Source organism: Chrysemys picta, chromosome 4 (genome assembly GCF_011386835.1).
Source record: "Chrysemys picta bellii isolate R12L10 chromosome 4, ASM1138683v2, whole genome shotgun sequence".
NCBI classification, from domain to species: domain Eukaryota; kingdom Metazoa; phylum Chordata; order Testudines; family Emydidae; genus Chrysemys; species Chrysemys picta.
The window spans coordinates 78,773,051-78,798,239 of NC_088794.1; the positions used below are offsets into that span (position 1 = coordinate 78,773,051).

General features: G+C 40.5%; 1 protein-coding gene across 2 annotated transcripts in view; it reads right to left on the reverse strand.

Annotated features, from left to right (window-relative positions):
• Positions 1-25,189, reverse strand: part of LRRC4C (leucine rich repeat containing 4C) — a 930,888-nt gene that overhangs the window by 492,541 nt on the left and 413,158 nt on the right. For both annotated transcript variants that reach the window (XM_065592780.1, XM_065592781.1), the window contains one exon: positions 23,786-23,875. The gene's annotated coding sequence lies outside the window, so the exon portion shown is untranslated. The remainder of the gene's footprint in view (positions 1-23,785; positions 23,876-25,189) is intronic.

Below are 25,189 nucleotides of genomic sequence, written 5' to 3' on the forward strand. Positions count from 1 at the left end.
CCTAAGGTATCTGCTTAACAACTGGCTAAAGGGATTCACATACTGTGCAGGGCGAAAAAAATGTAACATAGTTGAGCTAACTACAAATAACAGCTACAAAGTAGATACACACAGATGTACAAATGCCTCAGTTTGAGATGATATTTTTATATTTTGTTTATCTCATTGACAGTTGAGTCTCCTGACTGGAGAGTAATATTTTCAGTAAGGCTTGGTTATATTTTTTAATGGAATTTTTATTCCATTTCTACATTTAACATCCAATGACATCTTAGAAAGATATATTGCAAATAGAAAAAGAGACATGATTTCTTACTGAAATGAATTTGCTTCTTATTGCTGATAAAACCATCAGGGTCAGTCAGCAGTGCTTTAACCACCGTGCAAGCCTGCTCAGTGTCACTGCCATTGCCCATCATTAACCCTTGCCAACACATACAGTCATCTGCTAAACCCATCTGTTGCATCTTGTCAATCTAGTCTATAAAATCTTTGGTACAAGCTGTGCTTTAATATGCATTTTCTGATTATGCAGCACTCGAGCTTGTTGGGAACATGAATATCTATTCCTCAGGAAATTCCAACTTTTATATATTTATATTTAGACATTTGCACACAAAGACTCGCACCAATCAACTTAAAGGACACTGTCAACAGAAATTCCATTTGAAGACTTTCCTTCTACACAATATTATTAATCAGACCAAAAATGCCAAAATTTCCCAGGAAACAATAATTATGAAAATGTTTCTTTCAGGTCTATTGAAATGTTATTGAAACAAAATGTTTAATCTTTTTATTTTGATAGGAATGTATCTTTTTAACTTTGATATTATTGAAATTTATTTAAAATATCAGAATAAAATGAATCAAAACAATAGAGGGAAAACACTGTCTGAAATTAGAGATGTTTTGACTTTATTAAAAAAATAAGAAAGTCAGCACTTTGTTTTATCTTTCATACTATTAAATATTTTGACAAAAGTCAACATGTTCACACAAATTTTTATGATTTTTTTTAACTGAAAACTGTTCCATCGAAAAAGATTTTAACACTTTTGCCCTGCACAAATGGACTTTTATCGTAACTGGGGCTTCTGGAAACTAGTGTGAAACAAACAATAATTTGACCACAAGTGGTTCTTTTTTGCACACGGTGAGGAACATATATTTTAAGCTGGTGAGGCTTTAGATGAGAACACAAATATTCCCTTTACATTATCTAATGTAAGAATTATCTAAGATGTCACATCTCTGTCTTTTGCCCTAATTCTTCCCCGAATTTAAAAATAAAACATTAAAACATATAACTAACATGTAACTGTGCAGCTCACCTCCATGTTAATTTGCTTATATACCATTTCTGTGTCTCCAACCTTTTATCTGTTAAGAGTGTCAGCTTTCCAGAGTTGAGGTTCTCTTTACATGTCTTTGTATAGCTCTCTGTACAAGTTTTCCCCAATTCCAACTGTTGGCATATGAGGGCCTAAACCCTAAGCATTTATTATGGCTATGATAAAGAGCACCCATAATGTATTACCAAAAAGTAATGCTAAAAAGAGATTGTATAGAATTATTAGTGAATAAGAACTAACCTGCTTTTCAAATTGAAATACGTTTAAAACCATGACCTTTCGTTATAGCTGCATATGGTTGTTTTTAATTGCATATGCGCTTGCTAGGAAAAATCTGATTGCCTAAGAGACTTGAATAACAAGTCATAGATTAGAATGGAAACCACAAGAAAGGGATAAATAGAGAAAAAACATTAAAAAATGAAAAGGCAGATATGATGGAATGTAGCCCATCTTAAAGTAGGTCAAAACTTATGCTAGAAATTTGTAGTATATTAGGGCATAATGAAAATGTACCAATCTAGACAATTGGCTCTAAGGTAGACATCTAATGGTGATTGAGGTAACCACACAAAATATAATATGGGATAAACAGGGAGAAGTAGTCTATATAAACCCTTTGTGTCATAGTTCACCTCAGACCTTTTGGGGCAGGTAATCATGGTACTCTGGATCTGGAAAACTAGCCTTTTTTGTTTCATCTTAAACATCTCATCTATGATTAATAAATCAAACCTGAGCTTAACCAATCAATGTCTCAATCAATCAATAATCAAAAGAACCTTTTATTTACACTACTGAGATCTGAATGACATATTCAAATTACGTATTGTGTTATACTATTAGAAGTTTTAAGAAGTTTAATGTTTTTGATTAATAACTATATTTAGGAGTCAGCTAGGCTGAAGAGGCAGTATTTGTTTGATGTGTACATAGCAACAATTGCAAGACTAGGAGACAGATATTCCATTTTACTGATGACCCAACACTCCAAGTATCTAAGTCTAGTTCTGAATACAGAGATAATGTCAGTATTTCTCAGTTTTCCTCCTCAATAAAGTAATTGCCCTAATGGAGCACAGCCTTGTTCCCACTATGCATTGGGGAATTATTTATTTATTTATTTTTGCAATGCTGCAGCAAGGACACATGCCAGTTGCAGAGTTTTAACTTATTTGCCAATTAAATACAGATTCTCTGCACCCCAAAATACTTCTCTTAGTGCTTTAGACCTGTTGAATGAGTGATGGATGAGAACAGTCTCAAATATTATTCAGTTACACTAAAAGGGACAGAAGAAACATCTAGAAACAAGCATTTAATATTTTGCAGAAACTGTACAGGATATGTATGAATTCACAGGTTGTTTTACTGTGCATAACCACTGTCTTCCTTTTAGCTTAATGAGTGGTTGCTTATCCCTAAAATAAAATGATAATTGTAAGCTATAAAAATTGTATTGTGACTATCTGAATGCAGAATAAGTCTCAGTGATGCCAAGACAAAGACATCCATCAACTGAACACCTTTGCAGTTCACACTGTTGAACACTATTTCTCTTTCTAGCTTTCCTCTCTTTCCACTTATGTCCTCTCCCACCTCCTATTCTCGGGAATAGATACTGCCTGTGTAAATTCACTATATTGGGAATGCCATATCAGATCAGAGCTGCTCCATTATTCTGTCCCCACAGTGGACACTCCGAGATAGTTCATGGAAAGTGCACAATTATTGAATAACTTGCTAATGGCAAGTTTCTTCCCATCAGCTAGGCTCCTAGGGGTGCTCTGTACAAGGTCTCTGTATAAGTACAAGATCTCACATTCCTTACACATTTTTTTTCATATTTAATATAATTGTGTATGTGCCCATTACCCCTACAAATGCCTAATCCTTTCCTGAAGCCTTGCCTTCAATATTATCTTATAATCACACAGATGCACATGTCAGTGACACATCATGGAAAGGCATATTCCCCTTTTCTCTCCTCTTTTCAGTGGACATTCATTTGCACCACGGAATGTTCTGCTTTCTGAGGAATGGGCCTTTTGTGAGGGATGTTGGGGCCACCTTCCTTTGTGAGAAAGTTGAAATTCTATCATGCTGCCAGTCTGATGACCAAAATGACACCGTCAATATCTCACCATTGAAACAGACTGCTATGTATGTTTGTTAACTAGAAGCGGTCACATATATACCATAAATGTGCCATCAAAGTAGCAATAGGAAATCCCACAATGTTTATTTCTTGTTTCAGATAAGCCTAACGTGGCTTCTGAATATCCTTAACTTTTGGGTCTGCAATAAGTGGGATGGGTTCCTTATGAGAGCAGGCTCCAAGCTCATGCAAGGAATGTCCTGATTCCAGTGTTGTTTTTTTTCCCCCTTTTTCCAAAATATTCACAGAGGTCATGGTTTTTTTTACTGATTTGTCCATTATTGATAATTACTGGAAGAATATGATTTAACTGATAGCTAACTCACTTAATATTTGATATTAGAGATTTTTTGAGATTTTTTTTATTCTTGCAGGTGATTGGTCACATAATTCACATGTGTAGCGGGGCGGCCTGGCTTCCAGGCGCCCCAGGAAGCGATGAGCCAGAACAGCCGCCAGAGTGGGCGGAGCCACCGCGGCCTGTCCCCGCTCCCCGGAAGTCAAGGGGCGGGACAGGAAGTATAAAGGCCAGGCCACAGCGCTCAGTAGCTGGCCGGCAGCGGGAGAGGACAGACGCTGGTGCCCGAGCTCCCGCGGACCTGAGCCTGCCGAGAGCCCGGTATCCCGAGGAGGACTGGCCGAGCCTGCCGAGAGCCCGGTATCCTGAGAAGGACTGGCCGAGCCTGCCGAGAGCCCGGTATCCTGAGAAGGACTGGCCGAGCCTGCTGAGAGCCCGGTACCCCGAGGAGCGGCCTGAGCTTCCCCCCGCCGAGGACCCAGAGGGAGCGACAGACCTACCTGGTGCTCGGGGCCCGGAGGAGCCCATGATCTGCGACCCAGCAGACGGAACTCAGGAGGAGCAGATACCCATGGAGGAGGAGATGGGAAGTGGCCCGGGGATAGCAGACCCCGAACCCATGTCAGTGTGTTGCTGTCAGGATCCCCACTGACTGCGCGGCAGACGGACTGCTGCGGATAGGGCCCCGGGCTGGAACACAGTGGAGTGGGTGGGCCTGTGTTCCCCCCCTGCCACCCCGCGCCGGGTGGCAGTCTCTCCTCCTCCTTGTCCAAGGGGCCTGGGTCCCTGACAGACTATCTGTTGGCTGCCCCGCCCTGACCTAGGGCCTGGGCTAACCCAAACTGACCCAGCCCCTGCTACAAGGCCTGGGCCACTGACTGACTATTGGTTTGCTGCCCCGCCCTGACCTAGGGCCTGGGCTAACCCAAACTGACCCAGCCCCTGCTACAAGGCCTGGGCCACTGACTGACTATTGGTTTGCTGCCCCGCCCTGACCCAGGGCCGGAGCTGTTAATTGTATGCTCAGCCCCTGCATAAGGGCCTGAGTTCTGAACTGTTAACTGTGTGCTCAGTCCCTGCATAAGGGCCTGAGCTCTGAACTGTTAATTGTGTGCTCAGTCCCTGCCTAAGGGCCTGAGTTCTGAACTGTTAATTGTGTGCTCAGTCCCTGCACAAGGGCCTGAGTCCAGAACTGTTACTTGTGTGCTCAGTCCCTGGACAAAGGTTGAGCTCTGGACTACCAATTGCGTGCTTAGCCCCTACCCAAAGGTCGGGGCCCTAACTGTTATTCGCTTTGTAGAGGGGCGGCCTGGCTTTCAGGCGCCCCAGGAAGGGACGAGCCCCACCCCGGAACTACTACACATGGTATTGCACGTACGTCATCCAATCAAAAACAGGAATAATTCAGTTTTCAGTATATACATTATTCATTAACAGGATATAAATAAATGGAGATATCCTATCTTCTAGAACTGGAAGGGACCTTGAAAGGTCATTGAGTCCAGCCCCCTGCCTTCACTAGGCAGGACCAAGTACTGATTTTGCCCCAGGTCACTAAGTGGCCTCCTCAAGGATTGAACTCACAACCCTGGGTTTAGCAGGCCAATGCTCAAACCACTGAGCTATCCCTCCCCCCATAATATTAATGTTAATTTTTGTTTTTTATATACATTTTCTCCCATTTTTGCAAGCGTTCTCAATTGAAGAGATTATGAATGTGACTGTAGCAAACTGTCGGGCTGTATTTGCAAGAATATTCATGAATACATTTTGTTCTGCATTTGCCCATTTCTAATATGGCACAATAAAAAACTTTTTTTTTCCAGATCAAAGAAGGAGGAAAAACACTGAACTAACTCTGAAAGTGACACAAGTTTGTCAATTTCATTCTTCTTCAAAGTGAAGAATGAAGAGGGTCATTCATTTCACATTTCTATCTCCTGAACTTCTCAAAAATAAAAACAAATGCAGCTGCAATGCAGCAAGCCTGAGCGGTCAGCCAAGAAACTGACAGTCTCTTCTGGGAATGAAAAATGATTGTCAGCATGAAAGATAGCTGGGTGAAGAGGCAAATCCCGCACTGTGTCTCAGTTTGCCTGTCATCATTTACTCATAAGGTCTGACCAGTTTGGGGAGGTATCAAGGGAGCAGCTGTCAAACTCAAGGCAGCAGGATTGGGAGGGGGAGGGAGGGAGAACAATACAAAAACATCCTATTAAAATTATGATTGATCATGTCCTGTGTAATGGAGTCAAAGTGAACATCAAAAGTAGGCAAAGCGAGAAGGCAACAGTTCAAGGAAGAAATATTTAGTCACCCAGCCCAAGACTTTCAAAAGCAGGTAACTCAAGTTAGCCTCCTCAGTAACTAGTCAGAAGTGATGAGTTTCTAGCACCAATCACTGAAGTCAATTGAGATTTAGAAGTCAATTCAGCTGCTGTTTTAGGACCAGGGCCGGCTCCAGGCACCAGGCAACCAAGCACATGCTTGGGGCGGCACCTGGTAAGGGGTGGCCAATCTTGGGGTGGCGGGGTGCAGCGTGGCGCGGCGCTTGGCAGGGGGGCAGCGCGGGGCGCGGCGCTGGGGGGTGGGGGGTCCGGCGGCGCGGCGCGCAGCGGGAGGGGCTCGGCGGCGCGGCGCTCGGTGGGGCGGTGCTTTCTTTTGCTGCTTGGGGCAGCAAAAAAGTTAGAGCCGGCCCTGTTTAGGACGTGACACACATTTATTTTTAAATCTTGAGATTTAAGATTAGCAAATCACAAGATTAGCAACTGGAGAATACTTGATTTTCTGTTTTGCAGGAAACTCCACCATTTTGATTCCCCCCTCCCATTCCAAAACAGAACCAAACTTTTTTTTCCCAAAAATGTCCCAGGAAACAAAATTAAAAACATTTCAGGTTGATCAAAATATTTTGTTTCCATTTGACTTATATTTTATGTTCTATTATATAACCATAGGACTGGAAGGGATGTCAAGAGGTCATCTAGTCCAGTCCCCTGCACTCATGGCAGGATTAAGTATTATCTGTATCATTCCTGACACGTGCTTGTCTAACCTGCTCTTAAAAATCTCCAATGATGGAGATTCTACAATCTCCCTAGGCAATTTATTCCAATGCTTAGCCACCCTGACAGTTAGGAATTTTTTCCTAATGTCCAACCTAAACCTCCTTTGCTGAAATTTAAGTCCATTGCTTCTTGTCCTATCCTCAGAAGTTAAGAACAATTCTTCTCCCTCCTCCTTGTAACAGCCTTTTACGTATTTGAAAAACATTACGTCCCCATTCAGTCTCCTCTTTTCCAGACTAAACAAACCCAATTTTTCAATCTTCCCTCGTAGGTCATGTTTTAAAGACATTTAATCATTTTTGTTGCTCTTCTCTGGATTTTCTCCAATTACTCTCTGGGAACGGTTTTCCAACCAGTTTTGCACCCACCTTATAGTGGCTCTATTTAAGTTGTATTTCCCTAGTTTGTTTATGAGACGGTCATGCGATACAATATCAAAAGCTTAAAGTGACGATATACTACGTCTACCACTTCCCCCCATCCACAAGCCTTGTTACCCTGTCAAAGAAAGCTATCATGTTGGTTTGACATGATTTGTTCTAACAAATCCATGCTGACTGTTACTTATCACTTTATCTTCTAGATGCTTGCAAATTGATTGCTTAATTATTTACTCCATTATTTTGCCGGGTACAGAAGTTACGCTGACTGGTCTAATTCCCTGGGTTGTCCTTATTTCCCTTTTTATAGATTGGCATTATACTTGCCCTTTTCCAGTCTTATGGAATCTCTCCCATCTTCCATGACTTTTCAAAGATAATTGCTAATGGCTCAGATATCTCCTCAGTCAGCTCCTTGAGTATTCTAGGATGCATTTCATCAGGCCCTGGTGACTTGAAGACATCTAATTTGTCTAATTTTTTAACTTGTTCTTTTCCTATTTTAGCCTCTGAGCCTACCTCATTTTCACTGGCATTCACTATGTTAGACATCCAATCACCAACCTTCTTGGTGAAAAGCAAAACAAAAAAGTCATTAAGCACCTCTGCCATTTCCACATTTTCTGTTATTATCTCCCCTCCCCCCGCCCCGAGTAACAGGCCTAACCTGTTCTTGGTCTTCCTCTTACTTCTAATCTATTTGTAGAATGTTTTCTTGTTACCCTTTATGTCTCTAGCTAGTTTGATTTGTTTTGTGCCTTGGCCTTTCTCATTTTGTCCCTACATACTTGTGCTATATTGTTTATATTCATTCTTTGTAATTTGACCCAGTTTCCACTTTTTGTAGGACTCTTTTTCGATTTTTAGATCATTGAAAATCTCCTGGTTAAGCCAGGGTGGTCTCTTGCCATACTTCCTATCTTTCCTACACAATTGGGATTGTTTGCTCATATAATATAATATAAAATAACATAAAATTAAATATGATATAAAATTAAAAACTGGAATTGAAAAGCCATTTCAAAACAGAAAAATCAAAATGCACCATTCCAAAAAGGCTGAAACACAACATTTCAGACACATTGAAATGCCAATTTTTCTTTTCCCCAAAAACAGAATTTTAATCAAAATTGACAGATTTCTGTGAAACATTTCACTTCCAACAATAAGCATTTTCCATTGGAAAATGTTCCAACAGAAAACTTCTAACCAGGTCTACCTGAGATACTGTCAGAGAAAAACAATTTCGGAACATTGTGTCAGCTTTCCAGTAGGGATGTATTTCTTTACTGCATGGAAAATGAGATTTTAGTTTGCATTTTGTATATAAAATACTGATTTACATTACTTTGATTTGAAAGGTCCAATTTATGTGTTTGTAAACACTCCAAAAAAGTGTGCAAACCAAGATTTTAATCTGCGGTCATACAATGCATGTAAACTAAGTGATTTCCTTGTTAATATGAAAGTATATATATTTGATTTAACATGGATTTTCACACATTTACTACTTGTCAAAGCAATGATTTGCCTTGCAGTTTTGGGCTTAAATTCTGAGCAGTTAATCCAAAATGTAAGGAGCCGTTAGGACTAACATCTAGGACTGGGCACCAAAAATGATCCTGGGAAAAAGTGAATATATCAGTTGCACCCTACAAATTATGTAAAGAAGTGGTAATTTAAGCAATTAAAATGCAATTAAAATTACTTTAAAAAGCAATTAGTGAGACTTTGTGGAGGAAGGAGAGGTTAATTTAGGTATATAGTAATTGGAGTTTGAGTAGTTTTTCCCTATGGGTGCTCCACTATCTTTCCTCACCTTCCTGGATCTACTCTTAAAGCCAATGCAGTCCTTGCACTTAGATAGAATGTGGAACTCCCCAAGAAAGCAGAAGAAGCTGGAATGTCCAACTCTGTGGGGAAAAGATCTACTTCAGATTTGGCAAGCCTTGAACCCTGGAGTTTGGGGCATACCCCCAAAGGTAGAAGGCCACAGGCAAAGAGAGGCAGCCAAGGTCGGAAGTGCGGGAATCTCAAACACAAAAACAAAAAAGTGGGAGGGACCGCTGTCCCCTTTGACAGTTCTCAGGGTACACTGGAGTGAGATCATCTTATTATTTCCTGCCTCCATTTAGATGGAGTCTAGCCGGTGGTAGCTCCTTAATATCACCAGCCTGACAGCCACTCAATCATTTTGTCACTAGCGATGCCAGCCCTGATTTTTGCCTTCCAAGTTAACCCAAGGTGCACCCCAGTTCCTAAGTCTCTTTGAAGTGTTCCTCTCTGATATCTAGCTCTAACAGGGGCTACATACAAAAATTGTGGATTCCCTGCTCCCAAAGGAACAGTGTACCCTGGTTTAACCTGAAGTCACTGTTCCTGTATAATGCACAGCACTTGAGAGCACTTACAATAAAACAAAACTTATTTTTTTATGAAAAACTCCACTAGAAACAAGAGAGTGATGTGATGTGAACAAATAGCTACAACATAAAACAAAAATTACAAGGATGCCTTTGTGTCTCATGCCCCCAAAACACACACAGCATGTGCAAGGAATTAATAAATCAATAAGACTCCATGGGCACTGTTACCAAAAATATCCAAACAAGAGCCAACAGGGGCATGCACACACCTAAAGTGACAGCTACTTGAAGTAGTATCTCTAAACACTTCATTAATACCAATTACTTTGGAATGGTAAATAACCACCACACCATTTTGTGCTTAGCACTTTCCTTCTGATGCTCCCAAGCATCGAAAAACAAACATTCATGAATATGTCCCAACAGCCCCACTTTGAGGTAAATATTATCCTCATTTTACATTTGAGGAAACTGAGTCATGATGAGGTTAAGGGATTTTCACAAGGCCATAATCAAATCTATGGCAGAGCCAAGAAAGAATGTATATCTTCTGAGTCCTAGTACTAGTGCGTGCATAGTCTAGCCTTTGCATGCATAAATGGGCATTTGTACATGCATATCAGTTAACTAGATCCCTAATTATCCATTTACACATTTCTGCATGCAAAAAATAAATAAAGGCCTTTCTGTGGGTCCCGTTATGTATCCCATGGAACAACATTGGATACAGTCTCTGAGCTGCTGGTACAACAAGCTTGTGATGTTTATATCTGAAACCATTTTGTACCACTATAGGAACTTAACTACAGAAGAGTTATTTGTTTTCAAGTATCTTAAATCTCCTGCTCACTAGATTAAACATATGATAAATAGCTATAAATATAAAAATCAGCAAATACAGAATTTGTGAGCAACTATTCACACTGAGGTATTAAAATGTTAAATGGAGACTAGCTGCAAAACATAATTGCCAATATTTTCCTCACAAATACTAAACCTTTAAGTACCAAAAAAAGAAAACAAGCACGCAATTAGGAAACTGACAAAATATTCTCCTGAGTCCTGCCATCAGCTGCTGTTCCTGTGAATACTTTTTGCTGTATTAACCCATCTCTAGAATGGAACATGCTCCTTTCCCTTCTTGTTTCAGAATATTTCATGCACAACATATTGACAGCATGTCAAGCAGTTTTTCCACCGTTAAAAACAGTTGATTTTAAAATGGTGTCACTGGTTGACGTGCTGTAAAGGTGACTGAGTACTTGCAAAGGTAATAGGCTTGTTATTAACACCATTTGCTAATGAGTTACTGTAACATACCATACATATACATCTCATTATTGCTGGCACCATTCCAGGTCTAAAATGTTGGCTAATATTCACTGCAGGGAAAGTGTCTTACTTCATGAATATTGTAACTAGGTTGCATGCTCTAGTTGTCACAGTTTCAGGATAACTGCACCTGTATTCCCCCTTCATGGTCCCTCAAAGGAACCATTTAAGGTTTCCATCTCCGAGCTGTCACCTTTCTTGAGTTGAGACCTGTACCTCTCTCCCTCCTGACCAAGGGTTTTAAGGCTGTACAGTTCCCTGCCTTACAACGCGATATACCCAGCAAGCCACTCTGCCTATAGTTTATTTTCTCACCAAGGGCTATGACCAGTGTATTGCCAGCAGTTATCAGCTACCACACAGATCTTTTTAAGCAAGCAAATTTATTCGTAAGGTAAAAGCATTTCAGAAAAAAATATAATAAAATAAACAAACAACAATAATAATAAATAAAAGTTCTTGTATGCAGGCTAAAACTTTACCAGAAGTCACCAATCAGTCTTATGGTGCCCTGGTACAGGGTTCTCACTCACTGCTAGTGCACCTCCTTGTGTTTAGATTTGGAAAAGTGTCTCATGGCATTAGTTGCCCCCTTCTGCTCACTCTACAATAGTCTCTCCCGGTAAATTGGCCCTCTGACCAGAACACCACTTAGTCCACCCCTTCTGGGGTTACAAAGTCCAAAAGGACCACTTTAAAATGGTTCTCTGGACAGTGTTCAGCCCCAGCCCTGGGCTCTTTGCCACTGTACCAGTGGCTGGCAGGAGAACCCAAGCCCATCCGCTGCACTACATTCTGGCCCAGGGACTCTAAACAGCAATCCAGGCCTGCTCACTCCCCACCCCTGTTGCTGTTTTCCTGGGAACCTTCCTATCCAGCATCTCTCTCTTCCATTGACTGTTTCTGGGTTTACCATAGGAGCATTTTCTTTTCCCAATGGCTACTTCATCCCCTTACTTCAGGGCAGGATCTTAAGGTTTACGCTGTCCCTGGACTTCTTGCTTATCCCCAGCACCTTCCTCATCCCAAAGAGCAGTTGCAGCATCCTTCCCCTGCAGACCCCTTTGAGCTTTCTGGCTTTATAGTGCTGTCCTAGCCATTCCTCACCTCGGCTGACCTAATTGGCCTCATTAACCCTATCAGAGTTACTAAGGGATGCACACCCCATCACAGGCCCTAATAGACCAAAGTCTTTCCAACGCTTCCACAGGGTTGGGGCCCCTCTTGGAAAGAAGATCCTGTCTGTTTGCTGGATCAGAAAAAAGGCCCCAAATCAGTATAGCTTTTTTATGTTGGAAGATCTTTATTGTCTGTTGACCTCTGGAAATCCCAGATTAAATCAGTATATGCAATTCTCCCTAGGGCATAGTACCTCTTCAAAGGTGTTTATAACCTGAGTGGTTCACTTTAATCACTCCTGCTGTTTTTGGTTCCTGGGGGATCTAAAGACAACCCTCTCCCCTGTGTTGCAAATAATCCCTGGCCTACGGTGATACCCAAACCATTCATAATTGTAATACAATATGTTCCCCCAAAAGATACTGCATGGGGTTGCAATATCAGTCACAGTGTTTACCCAGAAATTCTCAGTGATGGCACAGATAGAAATTGATCTTCCTGCTCTGAAAGCGAAGGCCTCTAATTCTTGAGCTAAAGGAGAATCTCTTTTCATTTATAGCAACATACAATCTAACACAGAGTTGATCAATTCGACTCTGGCTAGTAGAATGCAGTGGGTACACATAACTGTCAGACAGTAACAAAAATAGTACTTTATATACTGTATCACCTTTCATCTAAGGAAATCTAAGCATTTTACAAACCTTTCTCATAACAGCTCTGCAACATTTATATGACTATTTCCTTTTTATAAAAGCATAAAACAAGGAACAGTGGAGGTTAAATGGTCACACAGCAAGTCAGTAGTACAACAAGCATAGGACAAAAATTCAAACTCTCAGTTCCTGTTCTAACCACTAAATATACTGCCCTCTCTATTGTATTTATACCAACAGGCTAATCAATGGAAAAGTAAGGGAAACCCAGCAGTTGACATCATGGTCAAATGTCACGGACAACAATAAGAACTTTGTTAAACAAGAGAATGACTGTTGGCCCCAGCAAGCCTACTGCTTTCCTAAAGTTAATTCAATTGGCTGGTTTCCTTCCCTGTGATTATCAATTATTTAGAAACTCTTCCAATTCTTAAGCTCATTTTTAAAACTTCAGTAACCATTTACCTTCAATTAATTCCTTGTTCATTTCAGAAATTCAATTTGAACTGATCAAACCTTTTCCTTGAAATCCCAGGTAAAGCAAACATTTGAGGGTTGTTCTTGTATGTTTTCTTTAAACAAACAAACAAACAAACAAAAAAACACACACACCAATAATACCTTATATTTTGTTTGTAATGTTAAAAAATGCTTGAAGAAATCGAGAGTGAAAGCCTTTGGAAGGCCAATTTTTATTTTATTATATAATTCAAGGAGGTAAATCATAACCATAGATTTTAAAAAAACAAAAACACTTTCTTCTTTCCAAAATAAAAAACATTGATAGAAATGAAACAAATATTTCCTAAAAATAAACACACACACAAAAAAATTCAACAAAACTAAAACAGCATGCCTTTGAATCCCTTTCTCTCTTCTTATATTTATATTTTTCAAAAGTAAAACAATTATGTGTAAAATCCTATCCAGACCCCAGTTTCCTACTTTGCAGGTCATGTTTTCTAGTTTTCAGTGACCTCTCTTGGAGTGACTAGTTGACATTGTTCATGACAAAAAAGAATGCCAGGAAAGTTTCCTGGAATGTTTATCTTCTCCACTAAAAATGTCTACTCTGTTTCATTCAGAAACCATGCAAAATCCTAGCAATGAAACCCAGGGTGGAAAAAACACACACACACACGAAAGCCAGAATGACTGCAGTTGCCTCTCTCGTCTCCTCAGAAGCCAGGCCTGGCTTCTGCCCCATGAAGATCAGGCCCCTACTTCCAAAAAAACTCCAGGACGCTTCCTTCTGTGAAAAAGTCTTGTACCAACAAACCTCAGCATGGGAAGAAACATCCCAGTCATGCCCTACTCCCATCAACCTTTAATTTTGAAAAGCAATACCCTGCCTCCTGGGTAAAAGAGCCCCACTCTACAAGCCTCACTCTGAGAACCCAGATCTCCACTCTTACAATTTTGTTTGTGCTGTATTTCCATGCAAATTATTCTCCACTTCCTCACTGTCATATTTGTCAGCTCAGAGAATGTTTAGAAGGCCCCTTTAAATGGTTCTAGTTCTGTACCTCCAACTTAGGGGACAATCATGACAGACATGCTCCTGTCCATTAATCCATCATCTGGTCATATCATTTTTCTGGTGTATTTGTTTTTTGGATGAGCTACAGTGCTAGTTTGACAAAATATTGATTGTAAAATCTTAATTCTTACCCAGAAATACCTCCGTTGACCTTGCATTGTCCTATTTCACAGGCTTACTACCCCCTCCCCTAAACATATTCCAGTTAGAGTTCTCTTGGGTTCTCAGTCACTTGCTATTCCAAAGCTCTACCTTTGTTGTTCAACTGGTAAATGAAGCTTTTTGCACAGCTTGCCCTTTTTATCTGCAAAGCAACCTCAACTCCTCACAGTCAGTGATGTTCACTTGCTACAGTGTTTTTAAAAGGGAAGATGAAGACTCTCTTTCTCTTTTTAATATTGCATTTAGCTGAGCTCATGTATAATCCCTTTCAAAGTGTTCAGCGCCTTGGGATGTTGTTTGCATGATAAGGCATTTTACAGATGAGACCGAACATGAACATTATTAGATTTGAGGTTGTTCCTCATACACTGCATACGAGCAAATGCTCAGGGCAGCTACACAACTCTCTTTTGCCCAGAGAGCTGAAGGTGAGGATGGGCTGATGCATTGGCTGTCTGCAGCAGTCAGAAGGTTCAGGAAGCAGCCTTCCCCAACCTTGGACCTTTAAGCAGAACACTGTTGTGTAATGACCCCATTTGACTTAATGGCAGCACTTTATATATTAACTGCACAAAATGATATATAATCTCAAGCAGATGCTGGAGGCATAGGAGAATCAAACCCCAAACACTATATCCTGTGCTCTGAGAGGATATATGAACCGATACAGAACATTGCTTACTCCACCTGACAGCAGTTGCTTCTTCTGCTCCAGTGCTGATAACAGCCACTTGGGCAATTTGGACAGAATCAAACAGACCATGACACAGATTGTAAGCCCCTTGGGTAGGAACCATAAGGTCTCAATTGTTCGAAAAGTGCCAAGCCCCCTACTGGTGTTTGATGAATACATTATAATATGAAATGTTTCATGTCAGCTGTGAACACATGTTCCCTCTAACAAAGAAAATGCCATCAGGCTCAGGGGCTAAGACACAAAAAAGCACGGTTGAGCATTTAAAAAAAATCCATAATAATTTTCAAGATTCTGTGTTTTTTTTTAATGAAAGTAAAACATCACCAGTTGGAACGTCAAACTGTCTTCTCCATCTAAACAATGCAAAAGCAACACCCTCCAGTGGAGTTTACCAAGTAGCATCTTCAACTACACAGTGGTCAACCCACCATGTAACTTGACTAAATGAACTCTTTCAGATGCTTTATGTATGTATGTTTATGAGCCGCTTAGTTATGTCTATTGATATTAAAGGACATTGCACATTGTGAATGATTCAGACATCAGGTTACAGGACTAAAGCAAAACAGAAAAATCATGTCCAAACTCTGTTGCGGTTTGTAGAGGAGGAAGACCTCATGTCAGTAGCAATCACCCAAAGCTATTCTGCACTGTGTTTTTAGATGCCTGAGGAGTTATGTGGACACTGGGAATTAAAGGAGATAATAAAAAATATGGTATAGCTAGAAAGAAGTTTGTCTATGTCTTCTCTCCATGTTGCTTCCCGTTCACAACACTCTGTGGACTGACAATTGCAAAGGCACAGCTCTCCTGGCTTGGCAGATAATAAGGGCATCTGTTTGTGTAGGAAATCCAGACCTGCTGTTTATATTTTTGACTCCTTCTAGCCTATACTTGCTGAAGGTGTTAATTTGAGAAATGAAAGTCAAATCATAATAAGGTGATAGATAACTTTGAATGGTATTATAGTGAATGGGAAAGAGGGGAGAGTTTGTGTTTTGTTTTTAAACAAGACATTTTCCCCTCCTTACCAGTCTGTCCAACAATCATAAAGCAAATAATAATCGTTAGCACTTACATATCACTTCTCTCATCTATAGGTCTCATACTGATTAAGTGTTATTACCCACCTTTTATGGACTTGGAAACTAAGACACACTGATTTATCCAAGGTCACACAGTGAGTCAGTGAAAGATTAGAGAGTAGAACCCAAAGCCTGTGACTCAGTCCAGTCACTGTCCTAACAACTGTGTAATGCTAAGGAGTAAGCACTGGATAGGGGAACATAAAATATTCACACTCCAGAACCAACCACAAACTTACATCAAACATGAATCCACTTCACCACCCACAGCCCTAGAGCACATCACCCAGGGAGTGCAGCAGTGGCAGTGAATGGCAGACCAACAGGGAACAGCCTTCTCTTTCTTCTGCGCTCAGGGCTGGCCTCCAGCAGTGCAGGACTGTTCTTAGACAGTAACTTCTTTATTCAGCTATCCCTCTCCTTCCAGTCACACAACTGAAGTGAGCACCCAGATTTGGACAGTGCTTGAGGATCTAACTTATAGCACAGACAGCAAAGCTAGTACTATGCCTGACAGCATTAAGATGATGCACCACTTGAAGACACCTGTATACAGTAAACAGAGCAGAGAGTTCTTCTCACAGTGCCCAGTAAGATTCCCCACAAAAAAGTAGCAATGTTTAGAATCAGATCCTCAACTGAGGTAAACTACCATAGTTCTATGGAAGTGATTGGAACTACGCTGATTTACACAAGATGAACATCTGGTCCTAGGCAAGTTGCTTTATTAATCTAAGATTCATTTCAGTTTGTGACTGAACTTCCTACAATGAAAGAGAGACACAAAGATCACCCTCAAATCAAGGCAAAATATTCAGAAAAGGCTACCCGAACTCTATATTGGACAAAATGTGTATTTTGCTGTGGCCAGCCTGTATGGTCTATACCATATTTTCAACTGTACAAATTCTTTGTATTTTTTAAAAGGTCTTGGAGCACTCCTGACACCTGTGTGAAAATCAGGCATTTGGAGAGAGCCAATCCTGCAGAGCACCGAAGCAGGATTCCTAGGTTTAGTTCCTATATTTGGCATTGACCTACCCGATATAGTCACCCTACCATTTTGGTAGTGCAGAGGGGTCCACTCACTGCAAGAGAGCCTCCTCATGGCCAGGCATAGTATAGCAGCTGTATCCCCATAGAGCTGCCTCTACTGATGGCTGTTCCATCACTGCTGTGATCTCTCTTCCAACAACTCGTCCCTCCAGCCAGGTCACGTGTTAGTCCACCCCTTCTGGCATAACAGGGTCCAACCCAGCTATAGTTCAATGACCTTACAGCAAGTCTTTGATCCATCTCTGGGCTCCATTATCTTTATACCTCTTCAGAGGGTTTCCCCTCCCCTTCCTTGGTGGCTGGTAGGGGAACCCAGGCCCTCCCTCCTCTGTAGGTTCCAGCCCAGAGACCCTGTAGCTGGCATCAAAGATCTACTCCCTCATACTCTTTGATGCCTCCCAGGTGAACTCCCTACCTATTCTGCCCCCCCCCCCCCCCCCGGATAATGACAGACAGACTCTCACACACACACACACATACACACACACACACACTCACTCTCCCTTTCTCTGTGCAGCCCCCTTTCTGCTACAAACTTTGTGGCTTATAACCACCACCTAGCCCCTCCGGAGCTGGACTTAATTATCCATTATACCTGGCTCTTTCTGTCTCGCAGATACTGCCAGGTATGTTAATTGGCCTCAGGCCCACATTAACTCCTTCAGGGCCTGTGTGGGGTACGCATCCCAGAACAGGTACCTAAAGTGGAATGAGGGGTATAAAACAGGTGACATATAGATACCCAAACTGATTGTTTAGAATCTTAAGACTTCAGAAACTCCTTCTCCCCCCCCCCCCCCCCCCACCACGTTTTTCTAGAGCCAGTAGGGAATTTTTGAACAAAACTTCTTGGGGTCAGAAAATATCAATTTGTCAAAAGTGAAACTTTTTGTGGAAATGTATCACTTCTGATAAAAATGTCTCAGGTCCAGGAGGGAGAGACCCCATCACATAATAGCTAGGTGGGAGATGTTCACCTGGGATGAGAAATTCCCAGGCTCTGCCTGAACCTGAGTCTTCCACTTGCCAGATGAGGGCCTACCCATGGAGCTATTGGCTACTCTGAAATAGGTGGGTCTCTCTTTCCTTCCGCCCCACATATCTTTCTCTTCTTCCCTTCCCCTCATGGTTTTTTTCCCCCCTCTCATAAAAACATTTAAATGGTCTGAGTTTCATTCCTCACTGGAATGAAAACAAATAATCAAACCTCAACATTTTCTGGAGATTGGAATTCTTGTTTTCTGGCCAGGCCTACTTTCTTTCTTCATGGTTCATTCAGCTCCATATGCTTAAAAACTCTGAATGTAAAGGCAATGTAAAAATGCCTTCTGTGACTGGTTTGATACTTGGTTCACTCAAACTGAAGCTCAGTGTCCTGACTAAAACAGTTTGCTGCAGATTAAAAATAAACTATGTTGAGATCAGCTACTTCCAGTCTTAGCCAAAGAGATATTTGAAGTATTTTACTACTATTGCCCTGAGACAGCTTGTGGCAGCTCTCTGATTCTCTTGTCCAGATTGGTTTAGACACATTTCAGCAAATGGAAGTGATCCATTGTCAGGTTCTTTGTGTGCAACAGTGAGAATGTCTGAAGCCACATAGCTGGTTTGATTAATCTCAAATGTCTTTAGTGTGACAACAGCTATATTCGTCTTTACAGTGTTTGATAGAAGTTACAGCGTAAGTCAAAGCTAATGGCAAGCCTGGCCAAGAATTCAGAAGCACAAACACTACATATGTGGAGTTCATTATTGCAAACATTGGCAAATCTCATGCAGAGTTGGAGTTTGCATTCTGTTAAGTGTCTGAAACTGGAGTGTTTATCTGAACTACCCAAACCACTTAATTCTGCAATATTTGGTTGGAGATCTCATGACATTTCACATAGTTCCTGCTTCCATTCAGAACACTCACTCTCTATAGATACAGCGACATGTATATACATGCCCATCCACCCTGTTTATGAAGGTGGTCTCAATTAGATTAACTGAAGAAATGTGTAATATATTTACTACATGCCTGTGCAATCAATTGCATGCTTCAATTTATTTATCAAATGCCTACACTCTTTATTGTATATTTATGACTACATCACCTAATCACTCACTACTCCATCTCCCATCTCTCCAGGACTTACTCTAACATTCCAAATCCAGCTTGTTTACTCTCCGCCCCCGGCCCATCACACGCGCACACACACACTGAGATCTTTACAGTTGGATTTGAGGTTGACAAGACATCTGACATTACAGGCAGAGGGATATGGAAAATATCTCAAATAATAATAATAATAATATCTACCTCAGGAGGGCGAGGAGAGTAATTGTTGTTTACATTGCATCCAGCCATCTCAAAGTGCTAACTGTAACTCAGTGGCAAAATGGTAACAGCTGCCAATATAGCCTCAGTCTGAATGAGAATTAAAGAAAATAAGAAACAAGAGAGGAAAAGCAAACTCTCTGTGAGAGTTGGTGTGTGTTTCTGGTGTAGCTGGATGTACCAGAACACAAAATGTCAGCTGATTCTCTCAATTTACTATAGTAAAAGGTATAGTAAACAGAAAACAAGTCACAAGAGATACATACACAACAGGAATGATATAAAAATATGGCCTCTTTCCAATATTCAAGAGAGGTAGGAATCTTTGGTTGTTTTTATTTATACGAAGGCAAACCAAGTTCCTGGGATCTGAGCACTCTGGAATTTGGGGATAGTTTACAGTTGTATCCAACTCCTTGATTATCTTCTCACTCTAACCAGAAGCATTCTGTCCAAACAATCATTTACTTTGGGGAAGTTCAGCTCCAGAGCCTTTGCTTCTTGGCTACACCTCTGGTATTTAGGAAGTGTGACTGTGGAGGAGGCAAGTGGATGAAGTGTTTCACTCTGTATCTTCAGGAACAATTGCTTATCATAATAACCAGACCAAAAAAAAAAAGGATGCTAATGCACATATACGAGTATGAATCCATACATTAACAGCATGAGACCATATTATTATTCCTGCAAAATGCATGCCTGAATCACAAGAATTCAAAGGCATTTCTGTTTCAAATTACTTCTTAAACAGTATGATTTGTCTAACATATTATTAAGGGCTCTTCAGAGGAAAAGGGAAAAAATGGTTTAATAGCAAAGAGCATATTGATTGAAGTGTAATTTCTATTATCACAGCTAAATTGTATTTTCGCATGCAAGCTGGAGCCTCGGTAAACAGAGATTATTTTTGCATGTGTCCCCTTAAACATATTGTTGCTCATTTCTGTGCTTTGTGTTGTGTCCATTTTGTATTAAATTGCAAATAGTAGTGCATCATGTACCAATACAGAATGTGATGTTTTTAATTAGAAGCCATTTCTCTTACAAGAGAGACACCCCCCTGCTATCACCGCTCAATGCATTCAATTTAAAATAACACTGTCAACATAAATACCCATTTGAAGATATTCCTTATATGGGTTCCCACTAGCACCACCCAGATTATTAAAACTGAACGTATTTTTAAAATGCTCAACAGCAGCAGGGTTAGGCCACTGCCGAAAGTCAGTGGGAGTTTTAACATTTATTTAACTGGGAATAAAGACAAGCCAATGCAGGGTGTTTTTGAAAATCCCAACACTGGTGCATGTTTCATTATCATGTTCATTTTTTTTTTTGGACTTCACTTACAGTTTGTCTACATTGCAGTTTGTATAGACATATCCACATTAGCTGTACTCACTAAAAAACAGACATGAGGACACAGCGACAAAAGCTTCAGCCCGATCCTGCCTGACCCCTCCGGATACACACATGCTTGTCAGCCTGTGCTGAAACTCACACCTCTGCATCCTCACATCTATTTTTATTGAACTAGCTAGATTACAGCTACCACAAGTATATCTACATGTGCCCCCAGAGGCAGAAATTTTGCGTATAGGATGCGAACAATGTGCTCCACCCATTACGCTTGCTCCCACTGGTGCCCTGGCTCTGCTGTGTATGCTGATACAGAGGTGGGGCATGCCCCTCTTTATCTCCGCATTCTTCTTGTTCTCCTGCTCCTCAAAGGGGAGCGGGAGCAAGTAATCCCTGTGCAGCCCAGAGGGCAGAGGATGAATGGACTGCTACTGCATGCAGGTGAGCAAGGGGACTGGGACGCTTCTTTTTCAACCCTCCACCCCAAGATCATGTAGTCAGTAGTTTCATTTTTCTTTTTAAATTGCTCTATGGTCAGTTTCACTCATTCTAGAACAAGAATGTATTGGGTTTGAGACATCAGCACTGTAATAAGTTTTTTTTAAAAAATAACTTTAAAAAAAATGCTAAGGACATTTTTAGTGAACATACTAAGTTTCAAAAATCTATTTTCTCTCCAAAACAACGAACATTCTGAACTTAAACCACATTACTATTGATCTTTTAAACACATTTTTGAACAGAAACATTTTGATGTACAGATGAGACTCATGAAAATATTTGTTTTCCTCTGCAATCAAATCTTGCAATATACATAGTCAATTTTCCTAGTTAAAGGGATGAATTTGGATACCAAAGACAGATAATTGAATGACTGGTTGCAAAAGAACTTCAATGAATTTAACCCTTATTTCTTTTCATAAGTCACCTGTGAACAGACCAACGTGTACTATTTCATTTAATACTCATAATTGTTTGAAACATGTTTGTGAACAAATTTTAGTGTATTGGTTGTTTAAAAACTTTACAATTTGCCTACTCACTATTCTGGAATAATAACTGGTCATTTAAGTCACATAGGGTACGTCTACACTTACCGGAGGGTCTGGCGGCAGGCAATCGATGTTCTGGGATCGATTTATCGCGTCTGGTTTAGACGCGATAAATCGATCCCGGAAGTGCTCGCCGTCGACGCTGGTACTCTAGCTCGGCGAGAGGAGTACGCGGCATCGACTGGGGAGCCTCCCTGCCGCGTCTGGACCCATGGTAAGTTCGGACTAAGGTACTTCAAATTCAGCTACGTTATTAACGTAGCTTAATTTGCGTACCTTAGTCCGAAGTGGGGGCTTAGTGGGGACCAGGCCATAGTATCATTTCTACTCCCTCACTGGAGCTTTTTAAGCACAAGAATAACTGATAAAGAACTATAAGCAGTGAATAGCAACTATCAAACAACAGTGAAATTTTTTGATTACATACAAAATCCTTTGCAGTCATGAGAATTTGGGTATTTACAGTACAAACATCCAATTCCCAAGTATTTGGGCGAGCAAAATCTGTTCTCACTAATGTTTATGAATAGTGTTGAGAAGGGGGGTAGGAGAGAAGTCAAGAAGACTATGAACATGGTAGAACCAAGCCACCATTGAAAATTCAAATGAAATTTCACAGACACTCTTTTTGCAGAATCCAAACAGAGCTAATGAGTGTTCCACCGGAATCTTACACTGGACCTATATCAGACCAAAAGGGCTCTAGGCAGTTGATGTCCAACAAAAATAGGGGGAAAAATCAAGAATTACAATCCCACCAACAGCAATATCCGAGATGATTTTACTATTCCAGACTGACCGTGCTTAGTGCATATTGCAATGAGACTTAGAATAAATGGCCTTTTGTCCTTCCCTGGTGTATTAGTACATTAAACCTGAGAAGGTCATGAATATTACTTAGGATCTTCTCAGAGCTGAAAAGTTTAATCAAAGTTTACATCATTGGCTGCCTCTCTGTAGCTTAGTTTGTAGCAGTCCTGCTACATAAAGGTCAAGATGATGCTATTTTTGGGCAAGAGAACTAATAGTGAGGTCTATCTAGACTTTGGCCAGGCAGGCTCTGTGTAATTTTCTCTAGTGCTTAGTTTTATGAATTATCATAAATCCTGGCCTGTGTTGTCATGGATTCTCCCTGAGCTAAGGTTATCTATTGCATAGTAGCATGTGATGAAGACTAATGTTTATGAGCCAGGCTAAGAGACAGCATCCTCAGCAGAGACAGAATTCCCATTGATGACCATGCATTTAGTAGGTTATGGCCTTACATTCATGTTTCAGTTGACACACAAGTCAGCAACATTGCCAGAGGTCCAGAAGAGGAGGGCTAGCTTCATGGCTTGCTGCCTCCACACGTTCCCTAATACAGCTTACCTAAGGGCGTGATTCTTGAAGAAAAACAATTCCCATTAACTTCAATTAAGCGAAGACAGAAAATGAATCATTAAGGAGGATTCCAAAGAGAGTCTATCTTGCAGATGGACCTTTCAATTACTTTTAAAATTTAATTCCTTTTAAAGGAAAATTGGGGCTTTCACTTACAAGATGTTCTCTGGGCTTATCTCACCTAGAAGAGACTGAGTACCATAAGGTAGAAGGCAAAATTACAGTAAAGGCAACAGAAAGGCCTGACCTCTGACAGAATTTCTCATATTATTTTGGGTGCTATTATTAGCCAAATGCTTTTTTGAAATCTCTAACCATTAGCTCTTTGGGTGAAATCAGTCACACCCAATAGCCTAAACTCACATGCAATCATCATTAAAATAAACCCATTGAACTCACTTGATGTTCAGACTATCCAATCAAATGTCAGCTTGTTTGGCTCCCACATCAATAAACTATCTTGAATTCTTGCAAGAGAGAAATTCATTTCTGGAGAAGACAAATAAAAAAAAAGACATTACGTTAGACTAGTGAAAGATTGCACATAAGTGACAAGCAGTATTGTGCTGGAAAACAAAACTTTCCCAATTGACACATCTATGGGGGAGTGGGGAGGAAATCACAATGTAATAAAGAGAGTAGGGTTTTATTATTGTGGCACAATAATTGACACCATTTTTTTTTCTATGCAGAAAACAAGGAATTTTGACTGTGAGCAGTTTTTGGTTGGTTGGTTGTTGTTTTTTTTCTCCCTCTCTTTTCTCCTCTGAGAAAAAGATTATGATTTTCTCCAAAAAAGAGTGAATTTTCTATTGTGGCAAAACACCTCCATTTTACAGGTTTGCTGAAGGCCATTAATCTGTGCCATTATTGTCACCAAAAGGTCATTTCCTGATGAAAATGAGGACATTTCACCTTGGTCAATATGGACAGAAGGATTTTGAAGCAATTTGAAGGAATTTGTTTGGGTGGTACTCCAGAATAGCACCTGTTTTTACACTTTTGGAATGGCTACTAATAGGAACAAATGAAGAATAGGGAAATTTGAGTGGAGTAGCAAGCCAAACTTCTATCAGTGAAATCTAATTAACTCCGGAATGGTCTCCCTGGGGAAATGGTGTAAGTCTGACCATTCCAAATATACTTGACAAGGGACTAGCAAGTATGTATGTGCAATAGGATTTTCAAGAGCGATTAGCATTGGCCTAACTGCTCCTACCGAAGGCAAAGGTAGCTTTACCATTAACTTCAATGGGAGCAAATTTAGATCTGTGTTAAGAGCTTTTGAAAATCCCACCCATTGAAAATAACCCTGCAGCGGAGGTGACAGTTCTCAGCTTTAGGCAGAGTTCCCCTCCACCCCCCGCTTTTTTTTTTTCACTCCACTTGCAAAATCTGAGAGCTTTCCAAATATAATGTGGAGTAGGCTTCACTGCTTAGAAGACCTTAGTAACTTCAAACTGAACAATATAATAGAAAGAATACACTGTTGAAGACAATCCAGAACTAGAAGACCATGCACTGGATAATCTAATACACCTGTTTCATCTCTAAAGTCTATGATTGAAATACTTGCAAAGATAGCAGTATTGGATACTCATGGAGTGAAAGCAGGTGGTGTGATACAGCTCTACAATTTTGTCAGCCCTCCATGGAGCTATGATTATGACATATTATATCTGTGTAATTATTAAGAGATGCAGACTGGCTTTAAGCAGATTGAGAAGAAAACTTGGCCCTGTTACAATATTAACAATTCAGATATATAAACCTGACCCTCCAACTGAAGTGAACTCAGCCCTG